This window comes from Heptranchias perlo, chromosome 27, assembly GCF_035084215.1.
Source record: "Heptranchias perlo isolate sHepPer1 chromosome 27, sHepPer1.hap1, whole genome shotgun sequence".
Classification (NCBI taxonomy): domain Eukaryota; kingdom Metazoa; phylum Chordata; class Chondrichthyes; order Hexanchiformes; family Hexanchidae; genus Heptranchias; species Heptranchias perlo.
This window is the reverse complement of record NC_090351.1, coordinates 22411171-22428898: the sequence shown is the minus strand read 5'-3', so window position 1 is coordinate 22428898 and position 17728 is coordinate 22411171. Positions and strand designations below refer to the sequence as shown.

The 17728-nt window shown below is 41.8% G+C and overlaps 1 long non-coding RNA gene across 3 annotated transcripts in view; it reads left to right on the top strand.

The window, feature by feature from the left end:
• LOC137344692 (uncharacterized) overlaps positions 1 to 17728 on the top strand; it is a 50756-nt gene that overhangs the window by 21734 nt on the left and 11294 nt on the right. Inside the window, exon 2 of one of the 3 annotated variants that reach the window (XR_010968436.1) lies at positions 7932 to 8079. The exons of the other annotated variants lie outside the window; for them this stretch is intronic. This is a non-coding gene — a long non-coding RNA (uncharacterized lncRNA). The remainder of the gene's footprint in view (positions 1 to 7931; positions 8080 to 17728) is intronic. 3 annotated transcript variants of the gene reach the window in all.

Sequence of the window (17728 nt, the reverse complement as noted above, 5' to 3'; positions counted from 1 at the left end):
AAAACTAATGGAATTATGATCACTGGTCCCAAAGTGATCCCTCACTAACACTTCTGTCACCTGCCCTTCCTTATTTCCAAAGAGGAGGTCAAGTTTTGCCCCCTCTCTAGTCGGGCCATCCACATACTGAATGAGAAATTCCTCCTGAATACACTCAACAAATTTCCCTCCATCCAAGCCCCTAATGCTGTGCCTGTCCCAGTCAATGTTGGGAAAGTTAAAGTCCCCTACTATTACCACCCTATTTTTCTTGCAGCTGTCTGTAATCTCCTTACATATTTGCTCCTCAATTTCCCGTTGACTATTTGGGGGTCTGTAGTACAATCCTATCAAAGTGATCTCTCCCTTCTTATTTTTCAGTTCTACCCATATAGACTCAGTGGGCGAACCCTCGGATATATCCCCTCTCACTACTGCCGTGATGTTCTCCCTAATCAAGAACGCAACTCCCCCTCCTCTCTTTCTATCTTTCCTATAGCATCTGTACCCTGGAACATTGAGCTGCCAGTCCTGCCCCTCCCTTAGCCATGTTTCAGTAATAGCTATAACATCCCAGTCCCATGTACCCATCCATGCCCTGAGTTCATCTGCCTTGCCCATCAGACTTCTTGCATTGAAATAAATGCAGTTTAATCTGGACTTCCCTTGGTCTTTGCCCTGCTTTCTCAGACCATCTGTCCGGTCATGTTCTGTACACTCTCCCTTACTGCCTTTTGTTTCTGTCACCACTTTATTTCCCACTGACTTCCTGCATCGGTTCCCATCCCCCTGCCATATTAGTTTAAACCCTCCCCAACAGCACTAGCAAACACTCCCCCTAGGACATTGGTTCCAGTCCTGCCCAGATGCAGACCGTCCAATTTGTACTGGTCCCACCTCCCCCAGAACCGGTTCCAATGTCCCAGGAATTTGAATCCCTCCCTCTTGCACCATCTCTCAAGCCACGTATTCATCCTAGCTATCCTGTCATTCCTACTCTGACTAGCCCGTGGCACTGGTAGCAATCCTGAGATTACTACCCTTGAGGTCCTACTCTTTAGTTTAACTCCTAACTCCCTAAATTCAGCTTGTAGGACCTCATCCTGTTTTTTACCTATATCGTTGGTGCCTATATGCACCACAACAACTGGCTGTTCACCCTCCCCCTCCAGGACATAGGTTAGAATGATGGCTGCATGACATCCTTTCAATGTACTGTGTGATGTGGTGCTGTACTTAAGTGTCGTCTGGGGTGGTCGTGAGTGTCTGAATAGGTGGGGGCAGACGAAGGAACAGGAGAGGGTTGGTACTAGCCCTGCCTGTGGGAAGGCTTCCAACTCACCCTCTCCCACTCCATCTAAGCATTCTGTGGGAATGATCTCTTTAAATGCAGTCAAAAGCTGGATGCACAGGGTGCTTCTCCCTTGTGCATCTGCCACCTTCTCCTGCAAGCAGTTAAGTGGTGTTGGAAGTGACAGGAAAACATAAAGAGACACCCAGGTGCTAATTCTGCAGTCCTTCATGGGTCTGAATACATGCATGTGCATCATGGGTCTAAGATACGTTAAAAGGGTTTCATCCAAAAAATATTTTTAAGATGAAAAGCAAAATGCTGCGGATGCTGGAAATCTGAAATAAAAACAGAAAATGCTGGAAATACTCAGCAAGTCAGGCAGCATCTGTGGAGAAAGAAACAGAGTCAACATTTCAGGTCAATGACCTGACGAAGGGCCTTTGACTTGAAACTGCTGACTGACTTGCTGAGTATTTCCAGTATTTTCTGTTTTTATTCCCCTTTTAAGATGTTTGTGTATCAAAGGCTTCAGGTAAAGTTGCAGTTGTAATTTTTGTTGTTAAATAAGGGCATACATTGTTACTAAAGTTGGAAGAAACACTTCATGGCCTGAATACTTTGCCCATGTAGCCTTAGCTTGGCTGATATTGTCAAGTGTGCAGTTTTATTTTTTGCATTTGCAGCCATTTTTTTCTAGAAGGTGAATACAGACAGCAGTGACGCACAGCACCACCCTCAGGCACTTTGGACTCCTTCCCTGTGGGAAAGTGCCGTGGCATGGCAAACAGTTCCAGCTGCATCTCCATTGCTATATTTGGAAACATTGATGTTCTCACACATTGTTGATCTAATTCTCACCTTGTGTTGCAAAACTTTCTTGTATTAAAAGCAGACTTTCACTTTAATATCTGCCGCAGATCAAAATTTCATGTTTCCCAAGCATTGGCAGATTATATAAAGTTCTCCTACCTTTGCTCCCTCAGTCCCCATAATCCTCCTCCTACCCCTATCCTCATCTCCTCCCTTTCTCTTTCCCCTTCACTCTCTCTCTCCTCTCCCTTTTCTCATTTTTCGCTGTCCCATCTCTCCTCTACAATTGAGGCAAAGCTGACACTATCATATGATTCTGGCGGGCCAAAAGTTGTGAAATTATCAGCTCTATCTCCTGAGTCCATGTTACATCTTTTCTTTCTGCATTTTCTCCACTGAAAATCCATTTCTGAATATTGTCTGCCTGCTTCCAGCGAAGTGATAAGAATCATGCTGGTAAAATTCTGACAAGAGGTCTGCAAAGAAAGCTTTCAGACAATCCAGATGACAAACTCAGCTGGCAATTTCACATCTGTAATAGCATCTGTACCTGAAAAGATAAGATCGGTGACGCATGCAGCAGTTGGTGGACTCTCCCTCCCTCTTAGTGGCAATCCATAGTTGTAACATTAGCTGCTGTTGCCATCAAACTGGAAAGCATGAGCACTAAAAGCATTTTGTGGAACATTTCTGTAAGCAACTGCAACAGTTTGATCCTCAGGTTAACTATAATAAGGTTAAAAAAAAGTTTGGAGTGACAGGAAAGGCCATTTGTGCTATTGAGTTCTCTTTGCAATGCTTCATGTACAACTTATATTGTCATAGATTCTTCGGAATCCATTTATCCTTTTGAGGGAACCAAATAACCATAGGTAACACTATGAAGAGAAAATTCAATAAAACACTCCAGGATATCAATCCAACATTATTCAGCTGAATTCTACACAATCTTCCTATGGTCTGGTCCTACAAAAATAACCATTTAAATCCTGCAAACCTTCAACCCCTTTTAACTACATATCCAATTTCTTTTTAAAGGAGTTAATCAACTACAACATTAATTTAAATTTATTCCACTTACTCTATTCTATGGAAAGAAAAATGTTTTCTAATCTCTCGTCTTGAATGAAGCTTGTCAGTTTTGCACTCGTCCTCTAGACCTGCAACCACAGTTTAAGTAAAAAAGACTGTTTACATCCACATAATCTGAGTTTTTCACTGTTTTAAAGATCTAGATAATGTTTCCACTCAGTGTTATTTCCCTCCAAGAGGAACAAGTACATTTCTGTCAGCCTGTCCCATAAGTTAGTGCTTTTAGTCCTGGATTAATGGTGATGCATATTGTTAGTCAATTAGCCCATGACATAAATTTAAAAGGAGAGAGTTCTACGAGGTTCAGGGCATAGCAGAAAAATGAGACAGCACTACACAGATAGACAAGGGAAGAAACAACTTTTTAATTCAATTGCATTCCAAAGAACATCAATAGACATGTAGGATAGAGGAACTCCAAAGAATGTTCTCATCAGCCATTTTGCAAGCAGTAAGGAAAAATAGCTTTGCAAATCCAAAAGATTAAGGGGAAAATTTTATGCTTTTGCAGTCCCCAGCCTGCAATTTTCCACCCATTAAAATGACAGAGTGGAAAATTGCAGGCTACAGAGTACAAAAATCACGGCCTAAATATGTACACAGTATGCTCACAGTAACCAGATGCCCATTTTTCTATTTGTACAGTGGAGTGCACTTTTAGTGGAGTGATCATGTGTGCATCAATAGTGACATAATTTTGCAACCATAGCCAAGTACAAGAAATTCCCTGGCTGTTCCCTTTGCATTTGTCTGATTGGCAGTTAGTTAAGATGACTGAGCAATAAATAGCACCTATTAAGCTCTGAAGTTTTTTTCTAGTTGTTACTGACTGAACTTAATAACAAGTGCTACATGGTGTCCAAATTGGAAGTAAGTTAGTTGATATCAACCATAATGTGTTAAAAGGAGATACAGAAGAGAAAGAAAAATTTGAAGTCAGGAATGCCAGTTTCCTACTGCTCTCTGTGCTTTTCACCTCAGTACTCTAAACTGCTCAAATATGGGTCCTCTACTGGTTTTGTTTGACTATATCTTGCTCTGTATCAGCCAAAAAAAGTCATTTGAAATTGAAAATTAAAATATTAAACACTAGAAATGCAGCTGTTGTACAGTTCTGCAAATCTATATGTACCAATAATAGCAAAACTAGAGACGGCAGTTAATCGAACAAACAATTTTGAAAAGCTTTAAAAGAATTTGGGGCAAGTGTGAGATTACATCATGTCTCATTAAATAACCAAAAGATAATCAGAACTGCTACAGTAATTATTAGTATGTACGAAAAAAGCTCTGAAAATATTTCATGGACTTCAATTTGAGACAGATGAAGATAGGCCTAGCATAAGGGTTATTCTTTGCAAGGTGAAACAATTTTGTGTTGTAGAGACTAATGAAAGCCATGCATTCAAAAAATGGGACCAAGATCCTAATGAGACAATAGTGGGTGTAATGGCTCTCTGCACCTTATCTAGAACATGTAACCATGGGGCTCAAGAAGGTGGTCTAATCAGAGATAGAACAATAGTACTAAGAAGAGAATTTTACAAGAACTTAAACTGTCCTTCAAAGCTTGCATTGACGTATGTAAAGCGAGCGAATTGACAGCAAAGCAGCTCAATGAAATAAGTACTTGGAAGAAGTGCAATATTTACCAAAGAAAAGGGAGAAAATGGGGTCAATTTTGACTTTTGCGCGACCAACCGGTGGAGCGTGCCCATACCCGTGGCAAAGAGGCGGCTGTGATTTTGAGGCACCGGCCTCATTTACAACGGGCTGATGAGCTGTGGAGTGAGGCACCCTGATACAGCTTGCCGGTTTAATGCTGGCCAATATCGGGCCACCTCCGCTTCCATTGCGGGGTGGGGGGAGAGCAGGGGTGGGGTTGCAATCAAGGAAGAGGGGGTTCCTGGGGCAGCAGTGACCCAGATTATTTTTGCGAGGTGCGGAGGAGCCCACTTACCCTGGCTGAGCCTCTTCAGCTTTATCGCTCGCGGAAATGATCGCAGCATGCACAACGCACTCTGACTCCAAACTAAAATGGCTTTCGGGGTCCTAGGACCCTGATTTGCATCTGCATGATTACCACCTAAAAGAGACGGGTGGTTTTGGCACCAGGCTTTATCCACTCTATCAAGGCCTCTCATAATTTTATATGCATCAATCAAATCTCCCCTCAGCCTCCTCTATTCCAAAGAAAACAACCCCAGCCTATTCAATCATTCCTCATAGCTAAAATTCTCCAGACCTGGCAACATCCTCATAAATCTCCTTCATATTCTCTCTAGTGCAGCCACATCTTTCCTGTAATATGGTGACCAGAACTGTATGCAGTACTCTAGCTGTGGCCTAACTAGTGTTTTATACAGTTCTAGCATAACCTACCTGCTCTTATATTCTATGCCTTGGCTAACAAAATAAAGTATCCTAAATGCCTTCTTAACCACCTTATCTACCTGTCCTGCTACCTAAAGGGATCTGCGGACATTCACTCTAAGATCCCTCCCTTCCTCTACACCTCTCAGTATACTACCATTTATTGTGTATTCCCTTGCCTTGTTTGAATTCCCCAAACGCATTACCTCACACTGCTCCGAATTGAATTCAATTTGCCACTTTTCTGTCCACCTGACCAGTCTACAACTTTTCTCCTCACTATCAACCCTCACGGCCAATTTTTATATCATCTGCAAACTTCTTCATCATGCCTCTTACATTTAAATCTAAGTCATTGATATATACCACAAAAAGTAAGGGACCTAGTATTGAGCCCTGTGGAACCCCACTGGAAACAACCTTCCAGTCACAAAAACACCTGAGAACCATTACCCTTTGCTTCCTGGCACTAAGCCAATTTTGGATCCAACTTGTTACTTTCCCTTGGATCCCAGGGGCTTGTACTTTCTTGACAAGTCTGCCATGTGGGACCTTGTCAAAAGCCTTACTAAACTCCATGTAAACTACATCAAACGCGCTACCCTCATCAACCCTCCTTGTTACCTCCTCAAAAAATTCAATCAAATTAGTCAGACACGACCTTCCTGTAACAAATCCATGCTGACCTACCTTGATTAATCTGTGCCTTTCTAAATGATGATTAATATTGTCCCTCAGAATTGTTTCCAATAATTTTCCCACCACTGAGGTTAGGCTGACTGGCCTGTAATTATTCAGTGTATCCCTCTCTCCCTTTTTAAACAACAGTACAATATTAGCAATCCTCCAGTCCTCCGGCACCATGCCTGTACCCAGAGAAATTATATGCCAACATGCATGCAAACAACAGGTGACTCAGATCTCAGATGGAGTGTGATGGTGTTATCAGTGTTTTACATGAGAACGAATAGTTGAGACTGTTTGATGATCCAAATGCTAGAGAACTTCAGAATTCTAACACTTCACTGCTCATGTTCAACAAAGCAGAAAATAAGCCATTGGTGGAAAAATAGTTTATTTTAGAAACTCCAAGAACAATAACAGTACTGAGTTTTTAAGTAGTGCCGAGTGGGTGGAGATCTTTTCTAGGCGCTAAACTCTTCCAACATATGCAACTTGTAGCAGAGGATTTTGAGAATGTTTCAATGATGTAGAGTTCATCAAAGCTCACAAAACAAGAATATTTGGTAGACAACAACCAAGACATTCCTCTCTACAGGAAACTGACCTGAAAAATTCTAAGTGATGTAAAAGAAATGTCAAACAGGCCCAAGTCTACAATAAATATAATAAAGAGCTTGATAAGCTTAGAGAAGTTGTCAGAATTTAAAGAAGAAGAAAAATACAACGTCAGATTTGACAGTGTTAGATTTGACAGTGTTAGAACTGAAAATGTAAGGATGTATAGGAGGAACCAGAGGTACTTGTGGAAAACAGACCCATTGGGGACGATTTCAAACCCCAAAAACGGGCGCGTTGGAGTTGAAAACTGTTGTTTTTTTGGGTCGCAACCGCAAAATGTTCAGACTTTGCATTCCCAGTGGAAAGCCTGTACTTTTCCGCGCCGACGTTAAACCCGGAAATAAAGCCGGGTTGCGGTCGCGACCCCAAAAACAACTATTTTCAATTCCCACCCGTCCCCAACCCACCCATTCTTGGAGTTTAAAATCACCCCCATTGTTTGTGGAGAGGCAAGAGAGTCTGATTACATTCTCCACAACACAGGTGAAGCCATCCAGTAAATTCAGAACAAACAGACCACAGTCACAAAAATAGAGCACAACAGAAGACCGTGCCTGATACTCAACTAAAGATTGAGCGAGCATTGCAACTGGAACCTCTGAAAGAACAGGTTCCCATCAATACTACGAATAGCAAGCCAACTACCCTAACAACAAGGAATGGTAGAGTTGTGTAAAAACCATGCAACAGTGACTTTGTATAAACTGTTAATACTCTAACTATTGAACTTTATAATTGATGTAGATTACTGTTCTTGATGAAGTGTTCTTATTTAAAAGTTTATTTTCTTTTGCAGAGAGATATGTATCAATGTTGGTATAACTTCGTATCCATAGTCAAGTAGCGAATATCTAGGAATTGTTTGGAATATCAAGGCATGGGAGTGCATACTTCCCCGCTATTTTCGCCCAACATGCGTTGAAGCAGAAAACTGGCCTTCATGTGTTTATCAGCTCGGAGGTCCTTCTTAATTGATTACTGTCTGAACTTATAACAAGTGCTATATTGCAGAGGTATCCAAAACCCAAATGGATTGCAAGTTTTATTTTTATCCTGGTTTTAACTCATCGGGTTCCAACAGGTTCCCCCTTGTGATTTGCGCATGAAGAATTGCACAGATTATCTGCTGGTGTTGTAATTAAACGGAGCTGCAAATTAAAAAGAGGTGCCTGTTCACCTGTTCTGCATTATCACTCATCATAGGAGGTGAGATAGGCACAATGCCCAAGGTGAGTCAAAGGAATTTAGCTCTGATTTTTAAAACATATTCAACTTTTATTATCTTTAAAACTTAACAGATCATGGAGAAGCAGGGTATTACAGGTTATCAGTCTAAGTACTTTTTTAAAGCTACTGCTAGTGCAGAAACAGGCCATTCGGCCCAAATGATCTATGCCGGTATTTATACTCCACACAAGCTTCCTCCCACTCTAGTGACCTCCTCCCACCTTATGCCTGTATCTCTATTCCCTTCTACCTCATGTATGCATCAAGCCTCCCCCTAAATGCATCAACACTATCTGCTCCAATCACTCAGTGTGGCAGCGAGTTCCACATTCTCGTCACTCTAATGAAATTCCTCCTAAATTCTTGATTTGATCCATTAGTGATTATTTTAAATTTATGTTTCTTTGTTCTGGACTCACCTACAAGTGGAAACAGTTTCTCCACATCCATCCTATTGAACCCCTTCTGATTAACACAGCCACCACACCACTCATTCTTCCTTCCCTATCATTTCTAAATACATTATAGCCTATAATATTTAACCTGGCCTGTTGGCAGCCATGTTTCCATTATCCCTATTGCATTTATTTCCTCACTTTTAATTATAGGAACAGGAAATGGCCATTCTGCCCCTCGGGCCTGTTCCACGATTCAGTTAGATCATGGCTGATCTGTACCTCAACATTGACTCTAATATCCCCATTTTGTTACTGATACTCTGTACATTGCTATACAGGCAATTTAATATGCTCTTATTTTTCAATACTCCTGTTTATTATATTATTACTTCATCTAACCTTTTCTGTTCCTTCAGCATTTATGTTATCTTTAATCTCCTTTGTACTCGTCTTTTTCTTATCTTTAGGCTACTATTCTTTCCACCCAAACCTTCCTCTCCTCTTTACTAGTTCTGAAGGTTTTGATGTGTAAGTGAAGTATACAGTTCCAAGGGTGCCTCCTAGTACCTGGCACAAGTACAATTCATGTGCAGTTGAGACAGTATTGGCAGGTTCTTTGATAGTATGGGGGTCAATTTGAACCTAACCCGCCCGTCGGGATATTGAGGGAATCAGGTGCAATGCTGGTTTTACACCCTGCCCGATTTTACTCTCCATTGAAGGTATTGGAGAATAATATTTGGTGGAGGTGTAAAATCGCTTTCCATACAATCCTGTGGGATTCCCGCCCGGCTAATTAGGTTAAAATTGACCTCAATATTATGAGAACAGCAAAATACTGCGGATGCTGGAAATCTGAAATAAAACACAGAAAATGCTGGAAATACTCAGCAAGTCAGGCAATAACTGTGAAGAGCAAAACAGAGTTAACGTTTCAGGTCGAAGACCTTTCATCAATATTATGAGTCTGGTCCTATCCTTGCCCAAAGTCCATTATTCATACTTGCAGCTGTGTCACTGGATGGCTATCAACAAAAACAACAACAACTTGCATTTATATAGCACCTTCACCGTAGGAAAGCTATCAAGGGGCAAGAACTTGGCTGTTTTAAATGAGAAAAATAGTAGCAACAGAGAGAGACCAGTGTGAGAGATGAGCAAAAGAGAAACGGCAGCAACAGAGAGCAGTGTGAGAAACAGCAAGGAAACAGTGTGACAGTGAGAGGGAAACAGCAGCAACAGAGAGCAGTGTGTGGGACAACAAGAAACATTAGCAAGAGAGCATTGTGTGACAGTGAGAGAGCAGTGTGACACAGCAAGAGAACAGTGTAAAAGACAACAACAAATTAAGGGAAGCATAAGAGATAGAGGGAGAGACTGAATAAAGACAAATTTCTGTTCCATTTGGAGTTTCCCTTTGTGAAATACAGAGTATTAGTATTTGGTTAGGGGTGTTAAACCACTGTAGTTTAGCACCTGCGGAGATGACAGTTGGTTCATTGGATACTGTAATTATTGCAACATTTAATGTGTGGAGTGAACCAATTGTTGATATATTTAGTACAAGGCACCTAGAGTAAGGGGGAGAGGGAGTAATTACACTTCACTGATTGCTTGAATTTGGATCTTACTGTCATTATGGGAGGGGCTTCACTGCTGTCTTGTATAAAGTTCAACTTCGTCCCAAAGGCAGGTTCTCAAGCCTGAACTATACAAGAATGTCTGGTAACCTGTTTTCAGTTGGACATACAAGGATGGCAGTACAGAAACCTTTGTGAAATGTGTGGAGTGCAATTGTGGACCATGATAGCTCCTCAGTGTATCCAGGGGTAAAATATTTGTATAAAGAGTTGGAAAATTGAGTCTCTGTAGCAGAGAATCGAGGAGCAACTGTGCACACTCCAAAATCTATAGACTTCCAAAATTCTATAGACTCTGGAACAGTTCCTACAGATTGGAGGGTGGCAAATGTAACCCCACTATTTAAAAAAGGAGGGAGAGAAAAAACAGATAATTACAGACCAGTTAGCCTAACATCAGTAGTGGGGAAAATGCTAGAGTCTATTATAAAGGATGTGATAACAGAACACTTGGAAGGCATTAATGGGATTGGACAAAGTCAGCATGGGTTTATGAAAGGGAAATCATGCTTAACAAATCTACTGGAGTTTTTTGAGGAGGTAACTAGTAGAATAGATAGGGGAGAACCAGTGGATGTGGTGTACTTGGATTTTCAGAAGGCTTTCGATAAGGTCCCACACAAGAGGTTAGTGTGCAAAATTAAAGCACATGAGATTGGGGGGCAATATACTGGCATGGTTTGAGAATTGGTTGACAGACAGGAAACAGAGAGTAGGAATAAACGGGTCTTTTTCCGGGTGGCAGGCAGTGACTAGTGGGGTACCGCAGGGATCAGTGCTTGGGCCCCAGCTATTCACAATATATATCAATGATTTGGATGAGGGAACGGAATGTAACATCTCCAAGTTTGCAGACAACACAAAGCTGGGGTGGAATGCGAGCTGTGAGGAGGATGCAAAGAGGCTCCAATGTGATTTAGACAAGTTGGGTGAGTGGGCAAGAACATGGCAGATGCAGTATAATGTGGATAAATGTGAGGTTATCCACTTTGGTTGTAAAAACAGAAAGACAGATTATTATCTGAATGGTGATAGATTGGGAAAAGGGGAGGTGCAATGAGACCTGGGTGTCCTTGTACACCAGTCACTGAAAGCGAGCATTCAGGTGCAGCAAGCAGTTAGGAAGGCGGATGGTATGTTGGTGTTCATTGCAAGAGGATTTGAGTACAGGAACAGGGGTGTCTTACTGCAGTTGTACAGGGCCTTGGCGAGACCACATCTGGAGTATTGTGCGCAGTTTTGGTCTCCTTATCTGAGGAAGGATGTCCTTGCCATGGAGGGAGTGCAACGAAGGTTTACCAGATTGATTCCTGGGATGGCAGGACTGACATATGAGGAGAGATTGGGTCGACTAGGCCTATATTCACTAGAGTTTAGAAGAATGAGAGGTGATCTCATCGAAAAATATAAAATTCTAACAGGACTAGACAGACTAGATGCAGGGAGGATGTTCCCGATGGCTGGGGAGTCCAGAACCAGGGGTCACAGTTTCAGGATACAGGGTATGCCATTTAGAACCGAGATGAGGAGAAATTTCTTCACTCAGAGGGTGGTGAACCTATGGAATTCTCTCCCACAGAAGACAGTGGAGGCCAAGTCATTAGATGTATTCAAGAAGGAGATAGATATATTTCTTAATGCTAATGTGATCAAGGGATATGGGGAAAAAGCGGGAACAGGGTACTGAGTTAGACGATCAGCCATGATCATTTTGAATGGCGGAGCAGGCTCGAAAGGCTGAATGGCCTACTCTTGCTCCTATTTTCTATGTTTCTATGTTTCACTCCGTGGTATCAGAGAGGGTCAGGAATTTTTGGATCGTATAGCTTTCAGAATGTGGTCACCCAAGAAGCAATGCCAGAAAGTTTAGGACACAGGAATAGTGTAGAAAGAGAGAAGTGTATAACCATTCGTGGTGGTAGCAGAGGAAGACAGAACTCATAGGTGCAGGGAGCCCAGACTCACTGCAATTGTCCAATGGATTCACAGGGCCTGAAATTCTGAGGCGTAAGTCAGACAGGCCACAATTAAATCCATTCTATTTTAGATGCTAAAGGACTCATTTTAACTCGGGGCAGGAATCAGTGCCATGGGATTTTTATGTCCACCTGAGAGGGCAGATAGGGCCTCAGTTTAACGTTTGACCTCTGACAGTGCAGCACTCCCTCAGTACTGCATTATATGCTCAGGTCTCTGGAGTAGGCTTTAAACAAACATTCTGACTTAGAGGCATATGCTACCACTGAGCCAAGGCTGACACCTACACCAGAATTGTACCTGACTTAAGTGAAGCTTGTAGAAAAGAGGTGTAAGTTACCTGTATGAGTATGCAACCAAGAAAGGGTTGACTCCACAGACTTTGAATATCCACAAATTTTGTTTGAAACATCAGTTTTGACAGAAAAGATTACAAAATCCGTTCTCAGCTGTGCTGTTAGGAAATGATTCTGCACAATGCCTTTCAGCAATTTCAAGCAGGGAAATTGTTATCTTCCTACCTTTCTATCATGGAGCCTTTACCGTGGATTCATTATGACCATTCCCATATATGTCCTTATGATAGAGGCAGAACAGGAGTAGGAGAAAGAGAGAATGAGAGAGGCATGCAGGATAAGGTTACAACAAAGAGAAGACCAGAATCTACAGACCACGCCATTTCCTCAATTTTATCTCAAAAGAGGTTTGCTTCAGGCAACAATGCTTCAATAAGGAGGCATAGAAGGAACTCTGTCTCCTATTGCAAACTGACCTCCAAACATCCCCTCAAACAGAAAAGGCAAACAAAGAACAAGCATACTTCAGAACACTGGACTTCATGTCACAAATTGGCTTTACTGTGCACATGTATATTTGGAACAAATGCTTCTTTTTACCACCATGACTTCTCCAAAGACTGTGTTTCTTTTAAACTGGAGCTGCTCTGAGGCTAGGAATGCCATTGGTGCTTGGCTGCACTGTAGGATTGTGAGCATTTTTGGTCTGAGGTGGCCCTCATCTCTGGGTCTTCGAGTCCCAAAGGATGCTTTAGATGCACCACCATAGCAAGTGCACGGGCAGCATGGTTCTCTATCTTGACACTTACCTGAGCAGGCTTCTTTGGGGGCTGCCTAGAAAGGTCACAGGAGCCATCACAAGGAGAGAGGATGGCATCATGAAGCCAGACTCTAGCTACATTGCTTGTGCTGGGTCCTAGATCTGAGTGCCCACTGAACTGCAGAAGGGCAGACCTGTTGGTATCAGTTATATCCTGCAGACTCTGAGCGACGACATCCCGAATCTCTCGGAAGCTGGTTGACATCATTTACTCCAAACAGTCCCCCTAAGCCAGTAGTCAAAGCACTCACTTTAGATGCACTGAACTGTCAGACCTTTCAATCAGGGGAGGATGGACACAGGAATTCCAAATGCCACCATTCATAGAACCATAGAAAATAGGAGCAAGAGTAGGCCATTCGGCCTTTTGGGCCTGCTCCGCCATTCAAAATGATCATGGCTGATCGTCTAACTCAGTACCCTGTTCCCGCATTTTCCCCATATCCCTTGATCCCTTTAGCATTAAGAAATATATCCATCTCCTTCTTGAATATATTTAATGACTTGGCCTCCACTGCCTTCTGTGGTAGAGAATTCCATAGGTTCACCACCCTCTGAGTGAAGAAATTTCTCCTCTCCTCGGTTCTAAATGGCATACCCCGTATCCTGAGACTGAGACCCCTGGTTCTGGACACCTGAGCCATCGGGAACATCCTCCCTGCATCTAATCTGTCCAGTCCTGTTAGAATGTTATATGTTTCAATGAGATCACCTCTCATTCTTCTAAACTCTAGTGAATATAGGCCTAGTCGACCCAATCTCTCCTCATATGTCAGTCCTGCCATCCCAGGAATCAATCTGGTAAACCTTCGTTGCACTCCCTCCATGGCAAGGACATCCTTCCTCAGATAAGGAGACCAAAACTGCGCACAATACTCCAGATGTGGTCTCGCCAAGGCCCTGTACAACTGCAGTAAGACACCCCTGTTCCTGTACTCAAATCCTCTTGCAATGAACACCAACATACCATCCGCCTTCCTAACTGCTTGCTGCACCTGAATGCTCGCTTTCAGTGACTGGTGTACAAGGACACCCAGGTCTCATTGCACCTCCCCTTTTCCCAATCTATCACCATTCAGATAATAATCTGTCTTTCTGTTTTTACAACCAAAGTGGATAACCTCACATTTATCCACATTATACTGCATCTGCCATGTTCTTGCCCACTCACCCAACTTGTCTAAATCACATTGGAGCCTCTTTGCATCCTCCTCACAGCTCGCATTCCACCCCAGCTTTGTGTTGTCTGCAAACTTGGAGATGTTACATTCCGTTCCCTCATCCAAATCATTGATATATATTGTGAATAGCTGGGGCCCAAGCACTGATCCCTGCGGTACCCCACTAGTCACTGCCTGCCACCCGGAAAAAGACCCGTTTATTCCTACTCTCTGTTTCCTGTCTGTCAACCAATTCTCAAACCATGCCAGTATATTGCCCCCCAATCTCATGTGCTTTAATTTTGCACACTAACCTCTTGTGTGGGACCTTATCGAAAGCCTTCTGAAAATCCAAGTAAACCACATCCACTGGTTCTCCCCTATCTATTCTACTAGTTACATCCTTCTTTTGCCTGAGGTCTTCCAAGATGGTCCTAAATGCCTTCATGTGCATGTGATGCTCATCCAGCATCCTTCTGTTTAGAGCAAGAACCAAGAGATCTGAATCTGTAGGGTTGGAAGCCAGGGATTGACTTCTATGGAGCTTCCACTCTCAGATCCCACTTTCATCTCTGACTCTTCTGGCACCATGAGGATAATGAATGAAGGAGTGCCACACATATAAAGAGACTGCAAGGAAGGCTTGAGGGAGCAAGTAGCTTACCTTGGTTGCTCTGGTGAGGTTGTTAACCTTCTTTTTGCACTGCAAAGGAATCCTGGAGCTCAGGGAGATGGCACTCACTGCCACAACCACCTCTCTCCACAAAGTGTGCACTATATTCTTGGCTGTCCTTCATGCTCTGCATCTCTATTAGGAGGACATGCAGGGCTGGCTCCTTGGAGCTGGGAGCCAATTACCTTCAATGGAAAGAAACTGAAGAGTGTAAATGAACATAGAGAGCTAGGGATTCCAATACTTAATTTCCTGATGCTGTGAATGCAGATGGACAAATCTATAAAAAGGCCAATTAGAATATTGGGTTTTATACATGGAGACATGGAGTACAGGATTAAGGAAGTACTTATAAATTTCTACAAAACATTGGTTAGGCCACACTTAGAGTACTGTGTGCAGTTTTGGGTACCTCATTATAGAAAATCTACCCTGGCACTATTTTCACTTGAGCAGAGACATCCAAGAGAAGATTTAAGAGAGGTTTTTAAAATCATGAAGGTCGAACAAGGTCCCAACCAGAGGTTGACTTCCTTTGGTTGGAAGTCCGTTTCTGTCACTGAAAAGGTAAAGAGAAGTTAGGAAAAATGTCTTTAAGCAGAGGGTCATTGGAATGTGAAATGCTTTGTGCTTTGCCACAGGGAGTGTGTGTGGCAGAGCCCATTATATCTTCTATGGGAGAATTGGATAAATAATTGAACAGAGAAAGGTACAGGACTATGGAGAGAAAGCAGGACAGTGGGATTAGCACTGAATTACAAAGAACCAGCACAGACACAATGAGCTGAATAGTCTCCTCTTGTGCTGTAAACTTCTATGGTTCCATGGCTCTTCTGCTATTGTGCTCAACACTTTACAGTAATCAATTGCACTATTTGTCAAATTGATCACTATTCCTGGATCCTACTGTATCTGTATTACTGGGGCTTCCATTCAATATGGAATTCTCATCGATCTGGAAGCAGTTTTCATTTCTGCTCAGTATCTTACTTTAAAATTTTGCCCCCCTTTAATGGAATAACCTGTCTACCCATTCAGCCATTTTCTCACTTTTTTCTCTATCTTTTGATGATCTCTCTTTTTGTTGATCTGAAACAGGATTTATAAAGTTATTTTATTTTTTAACTTCACTTTTAACTCTTCCCATTTTAGGTATTAACCACCAGATGTGTGAGACAAAGCAACTTGCTCCCTTTCTGTCCATATCACTCATGCACAAACTGTAAGGAGGTGCATGAGCACATACTGGAGTTGCTGATATGTTGTTTTCTGACCTAGCCCCTTGTGCATTAGTCCTTGGGCTAAGCTACTTGGCTCACTCTGACAGTATGATTGGGTTTGGAAACTCACCATGTGGGAAGTTGTTATTCTGATTTCAGGACCCCCACTGAACTACAAAGTATTACGACAAAAAAAACTTATATTATTACAAATCCCACCGCTATTTGCGTTGGATGATTTATATGAATGTAGTTATGTTCTGATGTGGAGATGCCGGTGATGGACTGGGGTTGACAATTGTAAACAATTTTACAACACCAAGTTATAGTCCAGCAATTTTATTTTCAATTTCGGAGAAAATCTCCGAAAGCTTGTGAATTTAAAATAAAATTGCTGGACTATAACTTGGTGTTGTAAAATTGTTTACAGTAGTTATGTTCAACATTTCTGTCTGCCCAAACTATTAAATGTAACACAATTCCACTATACTTACAAATTCACTGTTTCATATTTCAAGGCAAGTTTGAGTGCTTCAATAAATCCCTTTCCATTAAGTATACAAGGTAATTGCACCTTAACGAGGTGTGAACTAGTCACTGAACATCTGTTTGTGCCTGAAATAGCCTACACCCTTAACACGCTGTAATTTGTAATTGGCGATAATGGAAGATGGTTTGCGCTATTACAGGATTTATTAATAACCTCATTGTAAAGGAGCCTCGAGGTAGCAGTGATCACAATATGATTGAATTCTGCATTCAGTTTGAGAGAGAGAAGAGTAAGTCTAAGACTAGTGTTTCAAACTTAAATAAGGAGAATTATGAGGGCATGAAGTCAGAGCTGGCTAAAGTGAACTGGGAAATTAGGTTAAGAGATATGTTAGTAATGAGGAAGTGGCAGACATTGAACGAGATATTTCATAACACTCAGCAAAAACACATTCCAGTGAGAAAGAAAGACGCTAGGGGAAGGACGTACCATCCGTGGCTAACTAAGGAAGTTAAAGATAGTATCAAATTGAAAGAAAAAGCATAAAATTCCTTGAAGATTGGTGGCAGGTCAGAAGATTGAACAGAATATAAAAAACAGCAAAGAATGACTAAAAGAATAATAAGGAGGGAGAAATTAGAGTATGAGAGAAAGCTAGCTAGAAATATAAAAACAGATAGTAAGAATGTCTACAGGTATTTAAAAAGGAAAAGAGTAAGTAAAGTCAGCATTGGTCCTCTAGAGAGTGAGTCTGGGGAATTAATAATGGAGAATAAGGAAATGGCGGATGAATTGAACAGATATTTTGTGTGCATCTTCACTGTAGAGGATACAAATAACATGCCAGAAATAAGTGTGAATCAAGAGGTGAAAGGGAGGGAGGAGCTTCAAACATTTACAATCACCAGGGAAAGGGTTTGGAAAAAAATATTAGAACTAAAAGCTGACAAGTCCCCAGGTCCTGACAGACTTCATCC